Genomic DNA, 19,317 nt, shown 5'->3' with positions numbered 1-19,317 from the left:
ACTGGTCATCTGCAAATTTTACAAGTGAAAGTGGACCGTGCTCCAACCAGAAGTAACCTGAACTTCAAATTGCGAACTGTACAGTCAGTGTGGAGAAGAAAATGACCAGCCAATCCCTCCAAATGCAAATATATACACTAGTTTTCTTAACACAGCACACATGCTTTCACATCAGCCCCAGTGAGGGAGTGGAGGGTTTATATACCATATTCCGGTGGTGTTTGTTTACCATATGGGTGTGGAGTAAAATATCATATCACAACACATTATCTGCTTCCATGAGAACCTCTCCTTCCCGCCTAGGGCGATCTGTACCCTCCTTTCCAACCCCGCATTTAAAAAGTGCATCTTGTCAAATTGTGACAAATTGTTGTTACCCGAATAGCAAAGAACTCGCTAACTAGAAGTAACTTTCGTTTCCTCCAAGCACATCCTCTAGGTAACAAACTGAATCTACTCTTTGTACTTCTGTAACCTTGAAAAAAAGGTGGGCCGGGGGCTCGGCAAAACCACTGGGTTATTCCCAAGAAGGCTCCAACACATTTTTTTTTTAACATTTATTTATTTTTGAGACAGAGAGAGACAGAGCATGAACGGGGGGAGGGCCAGAGAGAGAGGGAGACACAGAATCCGAAGCAGGCTCCAGGCTCTGAGCTGTCAGCACAGAGCCTGATGCGGGGCTCGAACTCACGGACCGTGAGATCGTGACCTGAGCGAAGTCGGACGCTCAACCGACTGAGCCACCCAGGCGCCCCAATCCAACACATTTTCAAAACGGTTTTCAGGCGGAGTATTGCTTTCAACTTACAAAAAGGAAACAGTATAGGCTGGTGCAGAACTAATCTAAAAATAGGGCTTTGGTGAAAAGGCTTTCTGCCCTCAAACATGAAGGGTGCTGGTATGTTGGTGCGTATCCATTCATCTATGGGTGGACACTTAGGTTGATTCCGTATCTTGGCTATTGTAACTAATGCTACTACACACAGGGGTGAATGCATCTCTTCAATTTAGTGTTTTCATTTTCTCTGGGTAAATACCCAATAGCGGAATCACTGGATGGTATGGTATTTCTATCTTTAATTTTTTAAGGAAACTCCATCCTGTTTTCCACAATGGCTCTGTCAATTTACATCCCCACCAATAGCGCACAACGGTTCCTTTGTCTCCACACCCTTGCCAACATTTGTTGTTTCTCGTCTTTTTGATAGTAGACATTCTGACAGGTGTAAGCGGATATCTCACTGTGGTTTTTATTTGCATTTCCCCGATTATTAGTAACGATGAGCATCTTTTCACGTATGTGTTGGCTATCTGTGTGTCTTCATTGGAGAAAATGTCTATTCAGATCTTCTGCCCACTTTTCAATCAGAGTATTTGCGTTTTTGGTATTGAGTTGTAGAAGTTCTTTATATATTTTGGATATGAACCCCTATTGGATATGTCACTTACAAATGTCTTCTCCCATTCAGTGGGTCTGACTTTTCATTTTGTTGACGGTCTCCTTCATTGTGCAGAAGATTTTATTTTGGTGTAGTCCTGATAATTTAGTTTTGCTTTTGTTTCCCTTACCTGAGGAGACCTATCTAGACAAACGTTGCTAAGGCTGATGTTAAAGAGACTACTGCCTATGTTTTCTTCTAGGAGTTTTATGCTTTCAGGTCTTTAAATCCATTCTGAGTTTATCTTTGTGTATGCTCTAAAAAGTAGTCCAGTTTCGTTCTTTTGCATGTAGCTGTCCAGTTTTCCCAGCCCCATCTATTGAAGGGACTATATTTTCCCCGTTGTACATTCTTACCTCCTTTGTTGTAGATTAATTGAGGATGGTTCTTTTGTCTTAAGGAAAGCGTTACTGGGAGGACAGAGGAGGGACCCGGGTACGTATATGTGTTGTAGGAACGGTATGAGATAAGTGGGGGAAGAGATATTTGCAGTACAATTTTGGCTATCATCAGCTTATTTCTTAGTTACTTTGGCTAGGGTCATTAAATAACAGGAATAACTATTTTTGCAATTTTGTTAGTATTTTCCTTTCAAACAAAATACAAAAATGGCTAAGAGGTAAAAAATCGCCCATGGAGGGCTTCTGGATATGCCACTGTAGGTATAATCACAGCGTAATGTAAAACTTTATTTATATGTCAGAAAGAATATACCATGATGCTCCATAGATGTGTCTTTCCACTTTAGTTAGTCTTGTATCTGTGAATTAACATTCTTCCCAAAATTAAGACACCACGTAGTCATGACGGAATTAGTCAGAAGGCCACAATCAAAAGCAGCTGTAGAAGTATCTCTCAGATTTAAGTCATCATTTTCACAGCCTGGCTAACAAACAGAAATTGAAACTATACTTATTTATGCCATAACTACCAGGCAATAACTATTCAACCCATTAAAGTAAAAACTGGGAACAATCTGAGAATTTTAGATGTTCAGATTCCTGAGAACAAATAAGGTAAATCAACCACTGAGGGAGTTTCTACCTGTGATGGCGAGTCCTCTCTTTCTGCCTAGTGTCAAAGCTGATGATACGAGGAGTAATGGTTTCATTAAAGACGTGAATGAAAGAAAAATCCTATTATCTGATCTGTAACAGTCATGTATTAGAAATAGTGATGTAAGTTTTTACCTTTCCCCGGGATACTGGCACGTCGACACAGTTGTAAGTGATCTCGGATCTGGAGGTCCACGCAAAGTGAGACATAACGCGGCCTGAACATAGGCTAGTGCCATCAAGTTCTTCTGCTTTGGCAAATGCACTGGTGAAACATCTGACAGATTATACGTGGTTTGTTGTTGTTTTCGAAGCGTGTGAGAACAATTTTACTGTTTCCTTTCCAGTTTGATTTTTTAAATTGTTTTGGTTTTGATTCCAGTAGTTAGCGGTGTTGTATTAATTTCAGGTGTACAATATAGTGAGTCACCAATTCCAGACGTCACTCGGTGCTCATCATGACAGGTGAGCTCCTTAATCCCCATCACCTGTTCCACCCATGTCCCCGCCCACCTGCTCTCTGGTGTTCCTCGGTGTGTTCTCTGTAGTTAAGAGTTTTGTTCCTTGCTTTGTCTCTCTCTCACTGTCTTTTTTCCTTGGCTTGTTTGTTTTGTTTCTAAAATTTGAGTGAAATCATATGGTTTTTGTCTCTCTGACTGACTTAGATTACATAGGATTTCAATACTTGCTCCAATGCATACGTAAGGTCACAGAAAATTCTAATATTCAAAACATACTGGTAGTTATGTTGACCCAAATAGGCAAAGCAGTCAGTCAATAGTTTACGGCAGTAAAGCCTCAAATCTCTAATCAGAAGTATATGAACAGCTCCCCAGTGGCATTTTCTATACACCTTCAGAGAATTTGCTGCCCTCAATTTTCTGATTGAAATGGGGAAGGCCAAGTTCCTTTGATTGTTCATTTTATTTTAAGGTCCCCTTTTATCACCAAAACTTTCCCTTCTATATAGCAGAGGGGGAAAATGTGGCGAAATAGAGGTAGCAAAAAAAAAAAAATCTACAAGGGAACAAGAGGCCATATTGAGCACATACTGAAAGAAAATCTTTCTGGAAAGACTGTCAAAAGGTCACATGGAAAAGTAGTCCAGGAAAGACAGAAGCATAAATGATACCTAAATAGAAAGTCCATGTGAGGAACAGTTCAAGGTATTTTGATAAAAAAAAGGATAAAATAAACAAGCCAGGGTGTCCTAGGGGAGTAGAAACAAAGCAGTCACTCATAAATCACTTTAAAGACAGTAAATAGGGAGGTTTTTCTAAAGACAAAATAGCAAAAGGAGAAATAAACTGTCCTAACTTGTTACACCTCTTGATTCTAGCGGAGCGAAAGTTAAGTTCTGCCGCAGAGAGGAGGTCTATCAGAAGGAGCCCTGGAAGATGAGGAGCTCACAGAGGCGATAAAGTACAATCGGGGAAAAGGGTTTAGTGAGGATGAGGCCGCCTGAGTCAACGCCACAGAATCCCTCCTTGAAACGGTCAGCGGCAGAATAGTGGCGATTAACACAGCAGGACAAATGAGTCGAAAAAGAGGAGATCCCAAACCAAAGACAAGAACGAACAAGCAAAGGCCAACAAAAGTTAGGGTCTACACCTACCTAGTGAGTGAGCCGACCATTTTTAGGTTGCTTTCCATTTTCAACTTCAAGACCTGGCCACATGGCTGGTCTAATTCAGATGATAGGATTTCATGGCTTTTCTAGTAGGACCGCTACCAACAGCAGGCTTCAGACAGCCTGAAGTACCCCGATTCTTTCAGTTCTCTGACCCATTACTCAGTCCTAGAGTCCAGTCAACCAAATGTCACACAGAACACTCTCCCTGAGCTTGCCTCCCACCCACAAAAACCAACCCAGATCTTGTCCCTGAAGGAGCTCTGGTAGGGAGTCCCATTCTTCTTGGGGTGAGCCCCGATGTCAGTGCAGAGAGGCCGATCTTTGGGTCCTTCCCTCTGCAGAGATAAACCTCTGACCTCCCATCTGGGGCGAAGGGTGGAATGCTGGGAATTCTGTGAGAATCTGGGTGGAGGAAACGCTACCGTGTTCCCCATAGACTTTGACTCACACCCTTCTCTGTCTCTGGGTCATCCCTGGCTGCGTCCACATCTGGAGCTTCTCCCGAACCCCTGCCCACCTTTCTTGTGCATCCCCATCCGTGGGCGTCCTCCAGACTCTACCATCAGCTACCAATTCTTGTTTCTGCCACGGTCTCTGTCACCAGTGGCTCCCCTTTCTCTCACCCTTGTGGAGTGAAGCTTTTCAGACCTCTACGACTCTTTGGGTGGGTCTCTCTCAGGAGGGGGCTGCATGGGCAGGGGCAATCAGACACTTGAACCAAAAGTTCCACAAAGTTATTGGCACCTTCCGCATCTATACTGAACACACTGCTTTTTGGTCACGGGTGCTATTATTTCCGTGCTTGGCCAAATAGATTTTTTAAGTTTTCAAGCTAGGACTCTTTATAAGCCTTAACATCAACGGTGCTGGACATAGAACAGCTACGCAAAAACGCACGTGGCTCATTTTGAGCCTCAAGAAGAAAATGAGGTTTCCGAGCGTAAGCATACCTTTGCTCACCACTCAGCCTGTGGCTTCCTCCTCTGCTCACTTTCTACCTAATGTCCTGACTGCTCCTCCAGCTCCACCTCTTTGCCTGGCCCTCCCACGCCTTTGATGCTGGTGCTTCTTGGCGATTGTGCCCTGGCCTCTCTTTTCTCACTCTGCACGCAGACGCCCTCACCCACTCCTCTGGCTTCAAGAAACCTCTACGTGCTGATGACTCCCACGCTTATGTTCCTCAGACTAGATACGCACCTATATCTACCTATAGATGTCTGCTTGGATGTCTCACGGGTGCCTCATATTTCACATGGTCCCCACCCACCTGTGGCTCTTTCCGGGTTCCCCAAGTCAGTGAACATCACCACCTGTCATCCAGATCAGAAACCTGGGCTCTGTGCCCCACGTCTCCCTCTTTCTCACCTACCCATCCCAACCCAATCCAATCATCCAAGTCCATCCCCAGCCATTCAGTTCCCTAGGTGCCAGCCACCCCTGTCCTCACTCGGGCCGCTGTCATCCTTCAAGAACCTCCTAACCAATCGCTTACCCGCAGCATCACACTGTGGACATGTAATCTAGTATGTCAGTTTCCGGTATTTTGTAAAGACCCCCCCACAATCCGATCTTGACTCACTTCTCCAGCCTCATTTGTTTGATGATTCCCACCTCATAGGCACCATGCTCTGTGTTTATTTCCTTCAATGCGCATGGCTCTCCATTAGCCCCAGACCTTGGTGGATATTATTCTCTCTGCCTAGATTATTCCTTCCACCCCCATGTTCTCAATCCACCATCTTTACCTCATTCTTCCTTCAGATCCCTGCACAGAAAGGACTCCAGAAGTCTCTCTGGGCTACCCTACCCTCCACCTATTTTGGATTCACTGCCTCCTATGGATACCATAACACCCTGTACTTCCTCATCATGGGTTTTATCATAGAGTGTAATTGCCTTTCTCTGTCTGTATCTCCCTCTTACCCATAGGCTCAGGGTGTACAATGCCCACGCTAACTTGTTCATTGTTTTAATTGCACCCCGGGGCCCAAGACATGGTGCACAATCCATATACACTTGTGGCATGAATCCATGAAAGAATAACCAGTATTTCATTGGCTTCCGTTTTAATCTTTGCTTTCCTATAACTTTTGATTTCTAACATAAAACATTCAAAAGACAAATATTTCTCAAGACAGATGTTTTTTTTTTTTTAATGTCAGAGGTTTGCTTATTTATTTATTCCAACATATTCCATTCTTTCCTTATGTGATTGGCCTGAGGAAGAGAGCCACCCAAATCAGCGCAGTCCTAGATGGGACAAAGAAGGGAGTCTACCACTTTCTTGGGTGACCTCCCATGAGGAGATTCCAAAGGTACAGAGATTCTTTGGGAGCTGGGAAATAGGTTGTGGTATCTTGCAAGCAAGACTTCTAAATGCAGGTATAGATTTTAGCCCACTGGCCAGAATACACAATATTTGTATTTTCTCTAAAGCTATTTCTTGGAAATTAAATAAAGTGTAGAGATTCATTATTAATATACATTTTTAAACTATCAGATGACTCTGCATAAAAGTAACAGTTGGTTCTTCTTTGTGTTCAAGATTTTCGTGTGTGTGTGTGTGTGTGTGTGTGTGTGTGTGTGTGTGTTAGGAGGGGAAGACTGGATTAAAATCTTTGTTTATAATTAAAAAAAAAACCCAGATGCTCTATTATTTAGGATTCTATGTTCTTTTTTATGGACCATTATTGGAGGTCAAGGGCTGAGATTGGTGTCTACGTAGATTTCAGAAGAAAGTTCCCCCAAAGGGGTCAAAGCTAGAAACCATTCACTAATTCTGATGATTCAGCTTATTAATGATAATGACAACAAACACTGGCTGTTGTACGCCTTCCTGAGCATTTAGAAGGAAACAGGTGATGGCTCAGAAAAAAATCAAGGCAAGCTGAAATTATAGCATGTTAAATTAAATTAAGTAAATAGCCCCACATTCTGTAAGGACAGATCACTACCCACCTGAAGACTGGTTTCTAGGAACCTGTCACAAGGCTTTGTCATTGGCTCCATTCAGTTCAATGCTTTTATCAATGATTTGGAAGAAGAACAGAATTGGGAGGTGCAGGTAGTATTTTTATTGTTATTATTTATTTATTTATCTTTTGCACACATCTCGGTTGTCTTTATTGAAAGATGATACAGAAATGATAGAGTGATACCTAAAGGGTCTTGAATATAAGATAAGAAGACAGAGGTCCCTAATGGAATGTCCCCGAACCTTCTGGCACTGGCCCCTGCAGGATCTGTTAAGTCTCCTTGCATGATTGCTGCATATTCCTTCCGGTGCTCAACCAGCTTCAGGAATACTTCATATTTCTTGTCATAGTATCTTTTATCCTCCAGTCTAGGAAACACGATTTTCCCAACTTTGCTCATTCTAGCCATTGCCTCCGGTACAGAAGTGAAATCCCCAGAGGCACCGGCACCCAGAATAACAGCGCCCACAAGAACAGACTCCACCTCTTGCAACAGGACCACAGGCCTGCCTGTAATGTCCGCGTGCACCTGCACAAAAGGGGATTCCTGCTCAGGTCTCCACACAGGAAAACAGCGCTGATACAGTGCCCCGCCACCCCCAAGGTCTCTATAATGAGGTGGGTCCCAAAAGCAATGGCTTGAACTGTGGCCAGATAGAGAATGGCAAGATCATTGAGGTCCTGAGACAGGTAATATTTTAAAAAACAAGACAGGGTATTAAGTAACATTAGGAATTATTTTTAATTTTTACAAGTATGCTGAAAGGATATTATGGTTATCTAAAAGAGCATCCTTTTTTCCTGGGGCAAAATATCAAAATATGTGTATATGTCACTGAAATGTTATAATGTCTGTGTGTTTATCCACGAACAATCTAAAAGTAAAATAACGTACGTGTGTGTGTGTGTGTGTGTGTGTGTGTAATGAAGACAAAGAAAAATCCCCAGAACTGAAGGACATGACTTTGCACTTTGAAACGGCCCACTCAAAAAATAAACCCACATGAAGTACTTGAATACTGGAGATTAAAAAATATCCTAAAAACTACCAGAGGGAAAATATAGGTTACATGTGAGGCATGAAGAATGAGAATGGCATTAGGCATCTCACAGCAACTGTGGGACCAGGAATATAATTCTGGGGGGAAATATGAAATTTTTATCCACCCAAATTGTCAAGTAGGTGTAAAGGTAGAGTCAAGACATTTTCAGACATAGAAGATATTAAAAGATCTATTGAGTCAACTGATTTTCGATTAGAGTTCAAAGACATTCCATTGGGAAAGGACAGTCACTTCAACAACTGGACAGCCATACATAAAAGCACCAAGTTGGACCCCTACCTCACACCATGCACACAGATTAACTCAAAATGGACAAACAACCTAAATATAAGACCTAAACCGTAACACTTCTAGAAGAAAACAGGGGCAAATCTCCATGGCTTTAAATTTGACAAAGGATTCTTAGACATGACACTAAAACACAACAAAAGAAAACTAGATAAGTTGGACTTCTTCAAGATTAAAAAATATTGTGCATCAAAGAACATTATCCACAAGGCAAAAAGCAACCTACAAAATGGGAGAGAACATTTACAAGTGATATATCTGATAAAGGCCTAGTATCCATAATATATAAAGAACTTTTACAACTCAACAACAAAAAGAGAAACAACCCAACTTAAAAAATAGGCACAGGATTTGAATAGACAGTTCTCCAAAGATATACAAATAGCGAACAAGTACATGAAATGATGTTCACATCATTAGTCATGAAGGAAATTCAAATCAAAATCACAATGAAATACGACTTCACACCCACTACGATGCGTGTAACTTAAGAAAATGGAAAATAACAAGCACTAGTGAGAATATAGAGAAGTTAGAACTCTTGTTCATTGCTGGCAGGAATGTAAGATGGTTCAGCTGCCATGAAAAATAGTTTGGCAGCTTCTCAAAATGTTAAATAGAATTACCATATCATTCGGCAATTCCACTCTTAGGTATACAGTCCAAATAACTGACAACAGGTACTCGAACAAATACTTGAGCACAAATATTCATAGCAATCGCTAAAAGATGGAAACAACCCAGATGTTTGTCAGTGGGTAAATGAATCAACAAACTGTGGTATATATACACAATAGAATATTATTAAGCCACAAGAAGGAATGAAGTACCCATACACGCTACAACATGGCTGACCCTGGAAAACATTATGCTAAGTGGTTGCTCATTGCTAAGGCTGGGCGAAGGGGAAAGGGAGTGAGTACAGGTCATTATTTTGGGGTGATGGAAATATTTTAGAACTAGTAGAGGGAATGGTTGCACAGCATTAGAGATGTCCTAAATGACAATGAATTTTTCACTCTAAGATGTTTAATTCTGTTACATGAATTTTACCTCCATTAAAAAAAATTCACGTATCTTTTCTAAGGATTTCCTCCAATAAAATGAAGAAGTAATAAATTAAAAAAGGAAAGAGATGTGAGATCCAGGAATCAGGGGGTCAAATCAAGGAGGCTAAGGGATCTGGTAGATGACAAGACATGGGGATCACATGACAAGTGTGCATCAGGTCTGACGCGTACCCAGGCCAGGTGGGAGCAAGACAGAAGGTCCAGAGAAGAGATCCCTAAGAGCAGAAAATCACTAGGCTGCCTAATAGATCCGGGTGTATACAAAAAAGATTTGTAAAACTGGTAGAGAATTTGGGGTGGGAATTAGTGAAAATCCATGAAAAGCTTACAAAAATTACGAATTCTAGTGAGAAATGTAAAAGTATACTACCTGACTTAGTTATAAACAGCATTTTCCTACTCATTAAAGATCTGAACACTGAAGATTTACGTAACCAAAATTAGAACGTAATTATCTATTATATTGGGAGCATAGAGAAAGGACGTGTGTGTGTATGTGTGTGTGTGTGTGTGTGGTGTGATGTTGACAGGTGAGTTAAAGGGAGTTCAGTCCTAATGCTGCAAACTGAGAACTCAAAAGATAATGATTATAGCTGAAAAAAAAATCTAGAAGCACTAGGATTGGAATGTTATTTAGACAGCAGAAGGTAAATGCCCATAGAATCCGTTTAAGGAGTTCAAAGTGGTTTCCTTTGGGATGAGGGAATTGTAGGTGCTTCTCAGAACTTTTTGGCTCTCCATGTGCACATATCAAAGTTGAGCTTTTAATAACTAGATTAAAAGAAAATGTTTAATGCCAAAATAGATTGGATGGGTGCACACTGCATCATGACAGCCTTGTGGGGCTTGGGTTAGGGACAGGATGAGATCAGGGCTGGAGGACCCACAAGGGGACTAGAGAGGATTTCATCTTTTGTTTTTTTATTTTTTATTTTTTTTTAATATGAAATTTATTGTCAAATTGGTTTCCATACAACACCCAGTGCTCATCCCAAAAGGTGCCCTCCTCAATACCCATCACCACAAAAGGCCCCGAATAGCCAAAGTAATTTTGAAGAAGACCAAAGCAGGAGGCATCACAATCCCAGACTTTAGCCTCTACTACAAAGCTGTCATCCTCAAGACAGCATGGTATTGGCACAAAAACAGACACACAGACCAATGGAATAGAATAGGAACCCCAGAACTAGACCCACAAAAGTATGGCCAACTAATCTTTGACAAAGCAGGAAAGAATATCCAATGGAAAAAAGACCGTCTCTTTAACAAATGGTGCTGGGAGAACTGGACAGCAACATGCAGAAGAATGAAACTAGACCACTTTCTTACACCATTCACAAAAATCAACTCAAAATGGATGAAGGACCTGAATATGACACAGGAAACCATCATCTTTTGTTTTTTTAAAGAATAATGCTCAAAGGACGAAAGGTTCACAATTATTCATTCCAGGTTGTGGGAAAGCTGGTAAATTGCTTTGGTATTTGTTCAATCTGTACTTTTCTGTATAGCTAACATTTCTTAAATTAACATATGTTAATGAACTCTATAATCAGCTTCACAATCCAGGATGGAAAGCTACCTGAAGGACGGTTTACACACACACACACACACACACACACACACACACACACAGACTGCTGAGCTACTAGCTTAAAACGAAGGGTCTTTTAAAAAATGTCTGCAGAATTCATAGAAATCCGGCATTCTGATCAAGGGATGCGTAACAGTGGACCCATGGGGCTCTGTCTTAGTTCTCTGGAACATACCTGGAGGCCGTGGTCTTTTCTAAGGTGCTGCATATTCAAGGAATGGTGATGAGGGACTCAGGAGACTTGTAGCCCTGGGTGATGCTTGCAGACATCTCTGGAAGACTGTCCTCTACAAGAGAGGCTGAGGGATGACTGGTCCAGCACAAGTGGTCCTTATTACTGACAACATTTTTTGCTCGCCTTCTATGAGGATGCTGTGATCGCATTTAAGTTTCCTTTATGCAATTTACTTTCCTAAATGCAATTTTTTATACCTGTTTTCTACTTTTGTAAGAAAGATAAATAACAAAGAAAGCCAGAAAAATCCGTTCAAAAGAGTCATTTCCCAGGTATCATACTGAGAGAATGTGGATTGGGTCACCTGCACTTAACTGCGTTTTTATTACTGACTGCTGATAATGGCAACCTCACGCTTAACCAGCAGTACAGATTATTGCTTTCGGTTTTTCAGTGTGCTTATGAAATCACAAAAACATGCAATGTTTTTGTTCCTGTTGCTTATTTCACAGATCTTTAGAAGTCACTTTTTTTTTTCATTTAAAACGGGTTTAGCGAGGAGCAATAAAAGTATAGACTTAGCACAACGGATAACACACTTTTTCTTATAAAGATATCTAGCTGCTTATACACGCATACACATGTACATCATATGGGTTAAATTACTAGAGGAAATAAAATTTTTAGAAATTGCAACGTTTTCTGATTGTTAAGCGTATCAGCTAGCTTTAGGGTATTAATTTTACTCTACTTATATTAATTGAAGCCCAAGCTTCAGAATAGTGGCGGATAAACGTTAAACTGATCTAAGTAAAAGGGTTTGTCCTTTATTCCCTCTTCTGGAAATAAGGGGGTAGAGATGTAAAGAGAAAACAGTAAGCCCCCCAGCCCCCACTATATAGCCTTGAAGTAACCAGCTCACAAGTCTCAGTATCACTTAGAAAAGATTATCTCATCGGTACTTCTATATAACATGAGGCAGATGGAACATATAATTATCCATATTTAATTAAGGGTATATAAACCCGTGTTACCTGGGATCAATATGCCCTGTGGTAAGCTACTTCCATCAGATTCCATAAAGGAACATTGTTTTGCATAGCTTTCTAGGAACCCGTCTATCGCACAAAACAAGGCCGATCTGTGGAAGGAAGCTTACCAAAGTCACACTGGGCACGTTAAGGAGAAGGAGCAGAACTGGCTTGTCCGGTGTTGGAATTTCTCCGGCCAAAAAACACAGGTGCGAACTCCCTGCCCCTTCCTCCCTAACCTAGCCTCCCCAGTCGCTGCCTTCATCAAAAGGGTGTTTTGAAACCGGGAAAGGCAGGGCGCCGCCGGCCTCCAAACCCGCCTACGCGCACCGTTTCTCAGCGCAGGCTTCGGCGTCTAGAGCGTCAAGGCTACGCATCCACGCACGTGCCAGGTGGAAATTCCACTCCTCCTCTTCCACGCGGATTGTGCGCAGGCCCACCCCGGGCGGCCGACGCTGGGCCAGCCCTTGGACGGAGCCCATCCCCGGGCGCGGGATGGAGGAGGGCTCCTACCTTTGCTTCCCGCCGCCGCCGCCGAGTCACTCGGCCCGAACGCGCGCAGCTGCGCCCCGCCCGCTCCCCTGGTCCTCCCCGGGGGCTTCCGCCCCGGTCCCAGGCACTAACCGTGCACGGGAACGGCCCCGGGCCCGCACCAGCACCCCCCCCCCCCCCCGTGCGCGGGGTCTGCAGCCTCCGAACGGATGTGACCCATCTGCTGGCGGAGTCGCTCAGGCTAAAACCTGCGACAGGTTCGGTGACCCGGAGACTCCGACCCGGGAGGCGCGACGCTCAGCCTCCGCCGCGCAAAGCGGCGGCGTCTGCCGCCCCCTGCCGGCCCGGGTCGGCGCGCGCTTTGCTCAGCAGCGTTCCAGAAAAGCGGAGCACCTCCAAGGCACGTCCAGAGTAAAGGCCGCCTGCCGCGTGGGCCGGAGTTAAGTCTCCCTCCGTCAGAGCGGTGGCCCCAGGCGCTGGGATCGCCGCAGGAGAGGCGGTTTCAGGGCTGCGTCGCTGGAAACTCCAAGCCCTAGCGGGAAGCCAACTTTCCACATTGAGCACGTAACATAATCTACTTTATCTCCTCTGGTTTACCGTCTCTCCAGCGAGCAAGCCTCTGCAAAATCGGGCTTACGAAGAAGTTTTCTTCGGAGAAGCAAATGTTGGCTGTGCCGATTCCCTGTCTGGGAGTTGTTGGCCGCTTCGAACTGATGCCCTTAAACGCATTTGAACAATCAATCAGGAAGGCGATTTGAAAAGGAACGTTCCATTCGACTGAACAGGTTTCTACTTGAGCACCAAGACGCCCTCTGCAGGTTTGGGGATATAAAAGAGAACTAAAATGAGCCGTGTGTTTCCTGCAGGAGTTCAGCTCAGCTTGGCGATGTCCATCCCAAAAGCAGGAAGCAAACCTAACTCTGCACAACCAAGAGGCAAACTCAGTGCAAGAAATTAAAATGTGCAGACCTGAGCCGATAGTCCCGGGGCGGTGGCCCCAGAGTAAGTTGGTCTAGGCAGCACCCTTTAGGCAGTGGCCTCTGATTTGGATTCTGCTTTGTCTACCTGTCCTTGGCTCCATAAATGCTTATTTATGATTGATGCAATGGTTGATAACTTTGGTGGATAATGAGAAGCTGGAGGCTTTCTGCAGCAGTGAGGCTGAAGGGTCTGGCTGGGGCATTCAATGCCCTGCCAGTCCCTACCCCAACCAGCCTCACTAGCTGTGTGACACTGGACCCGTTATGAACCTCTCCTCATTCTTCGGCCAGCAAAATGCAAATGATAATAACAGTGCCGCCTTCTTAGGATCAGGATGAAGGGTAAGTGGATATAACGTATGTAAAGTGTTTAGGGTGGAGCCTAGTACATAGCCAGTACTCAATCAAGTGGTGCTATTATCCTTTTTGTTACCACTGCTGTTCCTTCTTTCCCCAAGTTGCAATGCACTAGTTAATAGCAGTCACTTGAGGGGCGCCTGGGTGGCTCAGTCGGTTGAGCGGCCGACTTCCGCTCAGGTCATGATCTCACAGTCCGTGAGTTCGAGCCCCACATCGGGCTCTGTGCTGACAGCTCAGAGCCTAGAGCCTGTTTCAGATTCTGTGTGTGTGTGTGTGTGTCTCTCTCTCTCTCTGACCCTCCCCCGTTCATGCTCTGTCTCTCTCCGTCTCAAAAATAAATAAACGTTAAAAAAAATTTTTTTTAAAAAACTAAAAAAATTTTTAAAAAAGCAGTCACTTGAAACCCAGATATTTGGGTAGGAAGGTGGCCAATTTGCACTGGCATAACACTGAACAAGTGAGTTTCAATCTCCTGAGCTATAAAATGGCAATGATTATAATAGCAAAGGATATGGTGATTATTTCGTGATGTGACGTTGTACTTAATTCGTAGAGTTGATTGTGCCCAGTGCAGAGTGGACAAGCCTACAGTAAGTGGTAGCTAATAGTAAAACAAATTTTTTGTTTAATTTTTATTTATTTTGAGAGAGGGGGCAGGGCAGAGAGAGGAAGAGAGAGAGTCCCAAGGAGACTCTGAGCTGTCAGCACAGAGCCCGATGGGGGGGGTCGAGCCCAGGAACCCGTGAGTTCATGACCTGAGCCAAAGATCCAGTGTCAAATGCTTAACTGACTGAGCCACCCAAATAAATTTCCCAAATAAATTTTTTGAAAGGCTATGTTTAGACTAACCACCAATGCTTAATTGTCCCCTGAGGTAATATTCACGTCTTTGTCTCATTTCACTTTTCCATCCATTTACTTAGCAGAAGGTTAATTCTTAGCAAATTGCCAGTGTCTGAACTCTGTGACACGAAGGTCAGTGACTGTGTATAGCACTTTGTCTGAGTCTGAAGGGCCTTGAGGACTTTTGCTGGTGATGACCGGTGATTATGGCCCGGGTGGGTGGAGGGTCTTGTCAGAGAAAGCAAATACAGTCACCTTTTAGCTCCGGCAATTATTCGGATACGCCGCTTGGTTTTGAGAAGTTGATCAAATAAAACTGAACAATATTTGCAACAGTCTGGCACTCCTTGCTGACAGGAAAGGATTCTGGAAGGAACGGGGCTAGAGACGTGTGGCAGGAGGCCGGCAGTGAGATATCGGGTACCCATCCCCTGTCTGTATACCTTTTCAGGACGATATGCACACCCGTTACTGAACTGGAACGCAGACTTAGCAGATGCCTTTTACTCTCCGGGCGCCCTTCGGGACTCAGGAAGCCAGGCTGGAGTGATTCAGAAGAGGGTTTTTAAAAGTCCAGGGAACTACTTTCTGTTTCCGTGCTCTAAGACTAAGCACCAGAGAAACTACTCTTTTGTGAAGGTCAGATGATCCTAGAAAAGGAAGGGCCCTACCTTCTTTGCTTCACACATGACAACTTATTCTTTTTCAAGGAACCCGGAGCTCCCCAGTTTGTAGTATACCCTACCTTAAGTCACAGCCTTTAGGTTAAAATGTATAATATTTATCAAGCACCCCCTCCAGTCATCTGACCCCATTCTGATTTTCCGCTCTTAGCATCCTCCCCCCATGCTCTTGGTCTAACCATGGCTTTCAACAGCCAGGCAGGTAAAATGAATCCTGATGAGAGCCAGTTACAAATTTTTATTTTATTTTTTAACGTTCATTCATTTTATTTATTTAAAAATATTTTTTAGTGTTTATTCACTTTTGAGAGACAGAGAGAGACAGAGCATGAGCGGGGGAGGGGCAGAGAGAGGGAGACACAGAATCCGAAGCAGGCTCCGGGCCCTGAGCTGTCAGCACAGAGCCTGACGATGGCTGGAACCCACAAACCGTGAGACCATGACCTGAGCCAGAGTGGGACGCTTAGCCGACTGAGCCACCCAGGCGCCCCGATATTCATTTATATTTTTGAGAGAGACAGAGAGAGTGTGTGTGTGTGTGTGTGTGTGTGTGTGTGTGTGTGTTCATAAGCGGGGGAGGGGCAGGAGGGGAACAGAGGATCTGAAGTGGGCTCTGTGCTATTAGCTTAGAGCCCAATGCAAGGCTCGAACCGATGAACCAGAAGATCACGACCTGAGCTGAAGTCAGAGGCTTCACCAACTGAGCCACCCTGGCACCCCAGCAAGTACAGCTTTTAAAAGCATAGTCACTAGCAAACCAAAGTATTGTCACTTTCGCCAGCCACACAGAACCACATTCACTGTCACTCTTCCCTCTGAGCTGTCTCCACCCCTCCAACCCAGACTCAGTCGGAGCAGCTCAGGCCTGGGAGATGTTTCCGGCAGGGATGAAGGTGCTGGGAGCCCGCCCCCTGGGCCAGGGCACCCACGAAGATGTGATCCGAACAGGCTATGCTTCATTCTCCCGAAAGGCCAGAGGGGTCGCAGGCTCCAGAGTCCAGGCCACCTGTCTGGGCAGCCAGTCCTGGGGCTCCTCCCAGTCTCCGTGAGGAGGCTCACGGACTGGCTCAAAACACCCTTACCTCCTCTCATCTCCTGCCTGTACCCTGGTGCCGCCTTTGCTCTGGGGACAAAATAGAACCCTGAAGGGGCTCACTCCGTTTCCTCGGGGAAACTGCAAACTCCCTGTCAGCAGAGAAGGGTTCTCCCTCTCCTGGTGCTTGGCTCGCGGCCTCCTCTGGCACCTCAAGTCAGTGTCCTCTGCTCTGGCCTCCTCATCACCCATGCGCTCTCCCATCAACCCCACAATGTGGCCTTTGCCCCACACTCCCTCCAGCCCCGACTCTATATCTTCCCTCTACTCCCTCACGGGCCCACTTCCTGAAAGAGCTGTCTGCACGTTGTTTCCATTTTATCTGCCACTGACGCTTCAGCTGTGGCCTGGCGCCCCCTCCCCCCTGTCTGCTGCCCCCCTCGTGGCTGAGCTCAACGAACATTTTTCAGTCCTTATCCTTATAAAGGGACATTTCGGTCGAGTAGGAATTGGAGCTCCTACAGCACTGAGGAAGAGAGTCGGAGTGTCCCCCAACTGATCTACAGCTGGGGCTTGAGTACAAATGCAGAGCTGGGAGGACCCTCTTACCCTGTCTTCACCTCCCCGATTGGCCTGGGGACAGAGGAGCCACCTGGGAGAAAACTACTGGGATGTCCACACTCTAATGCCTGTTGACGTTCAAGGATGTAAAGAGGTGACCAACTTGTGGGAAACCACTCAGGCTTCCTGGGAGAGAATGTACCATGAAGGGGAAAAGGACCTTATACCAGAGGTCTACCCCAATACCATGATGTCAAATTAGGGGGACTTCTGGTTCAAGACAGAATAAGGCGCTAATGCCAGAAGTCCATTTGCATCCTGACACCATAGAACCAAAAAACACGTACTTGAATATGCTTTGCAAAAAGATTTCGTGTTTATGATAACTGAAGATTGGAACACTTTGGACCCCCCAAGACACTTTGTGTTGTTATATCCCTGAATGAACGTAATGGGTGGGAGATGGTATCCTTCCAATAAGCCAAAACCTCCCTCTCTGTGTGCAATGACAATTTGGAGTTAATTGTCTGTGAGCCACTGAGGATAGATGAACAAGCTCCTTTTCCTAACAAAGGCGCAGTGATATTGAGGTGCTTTGACACCAGTAGCGGAAGGTGGGTGAGAACAAATCTCTGGCCCTACTTTCTTTGGAAGGAGATGTGCTTGAAGCTCTTTGGGCAAACTGTAAGAATCTGATCCGTGTCTAGGTGGGAGAGGGAAGCGTTTTAGCAAAGTAATTTTGTTAAGCTATAGAAAGAGCTGAATTATGAAACACATGTCAATAGATCCAGATGTACAGTGAAACCAATAAAGCTGAGGCTGCAGGGTCCCCTGCAGCAGATTGTGTTTTCTTCCAAGATGGCGGCAATAGGACTGCCCATCACGTATGCTCTTCTTACAGAGTGAGGCCAACAGTCTTCCCACCGACAGGTAGGCCCTACGTGTTCTCCTTTTGAGTCCGGGCAGGCCTGTGACCATGATGCGTATACTTTGCGAGCTAGGTCTCAAAGAAGCTATAACTTCTGCCAGATTCTCTTGGAACCCAGCTGCCACACGGCGAGGAAGCCCAGGATACATGGAGAAGCTACAGGTGTTCTGGCCTGTAGTCCCAGCTGAGGTCCCAGTGACAAGACACCTTTGAGAGGACTCCAGCCCTCACCACCATCTGACTGCAACATCGGAGTGACCCTAAGTGAGAGAACCACCAGGCTAAGCCCAGTCAACTTACACAGTTGTAGGATATGATAAAACAATTGTTCTTATTGCTATGAAATGGATCACCACGTTTAGGGGTGATTCATTCCAACGCAATAAACAATTTTAACAGGCCCCTTGGAGGCTCTGCAAGGGCCCCAGCAATGTGTCCAATGTGATCATATGCTTTTGTAAGAGTTACAAAGGTAAGATATTTTAGTCACAATTGGTTAAAATTTCTGTCTCTTTCCACCCTGACTTCCCCTCTGTCTCTGCAAGTGGCATTAGAGTAGGTGTGGGCATTTTGAGGATTCAGCTAAAGGCAAATTGAGTTGGGGTTCATTTAACTTGGGCTCAGTGTGGTGTATTTATGTGCTGTGGACTCACTTCTGTGTAAGTTACTACTGTAAATAGCTTCCAAAATATTTCTAACAACCGCTGTCCCGGTTTGGGGGTGTGACAAGACTACAGATCGTATCATGACAATGCGCTATATGGCATGTGGATTTGAAATGTACAAAGTTAGAAGAGAGTCTGTGGGAATTATTCCAAACTTTACAGCTCAGACATAAGAATAGTTCAACAGATGGGGCACCTGGGTGGCTCAATCGGTTGAGCATCGGACTCTTGGTTTTGGCTCAGGTCATGATCTCATGGTTTGTGAATTCGAGCCCCGTGTCGGGCTCTGTGCTGACAGGGTATCACTTGCTTGGGATTCTCTCTCTCTCCTCTCTCTGCCCCTCCCCTGCTCATGCTCACTCTCTCTCTCAAAATAAATGAATATTAAAAAAAAAACTTTCTAAAAAAAACAGTTTGACAGTGGCTTTCCTAGATGTGACTATTATCC

The 19,317-nt window shown here is 44.6% G+C and overlaps 1 long non-coding RNA gene across 1 annotated transcript in view; it reads right to left on the bottom strand.

The window, feature by feature from the left end:
• LOC123385604 overlaps positions 1 to 13,091 on the bottom strand; it is a 37,636-nt gene extending 24,545 nt beyond the window's left edge. The window contains exon 1 of the long non-coding RNA XR_006598472.1: positions 11,294 to 13,091. This is a non-coding gene — a long non-coding RNA (uncharacterized LOC123385604). The remainder of the gene's footprint in view (positions 1 to 11,293) is intronic.
• Positions 13,092 to 19,317: the final 6,226 nt, after the last annotated feature.

This window comes from Felis catus, chromosome B2 (assembly GCF_018350175.1).
Source record: "Felis catus isolate Fca126 chromosome B2, F.catus_Fca126_mat1.0, whole genome shotgun sequence".
In the NCBI taxonomy this organism is placed as follows: domain Eukaryota; kingdom Metazoa; phylum Chordata; class Mammalia; order Carnivora; family Felidae; genus Felis; species Felis catus.
The sequence above is the reverse complement of the archived record's forward strand: the minus strand, read 5'-3'. Positions and strand labels throughout refer to the sequence as shown.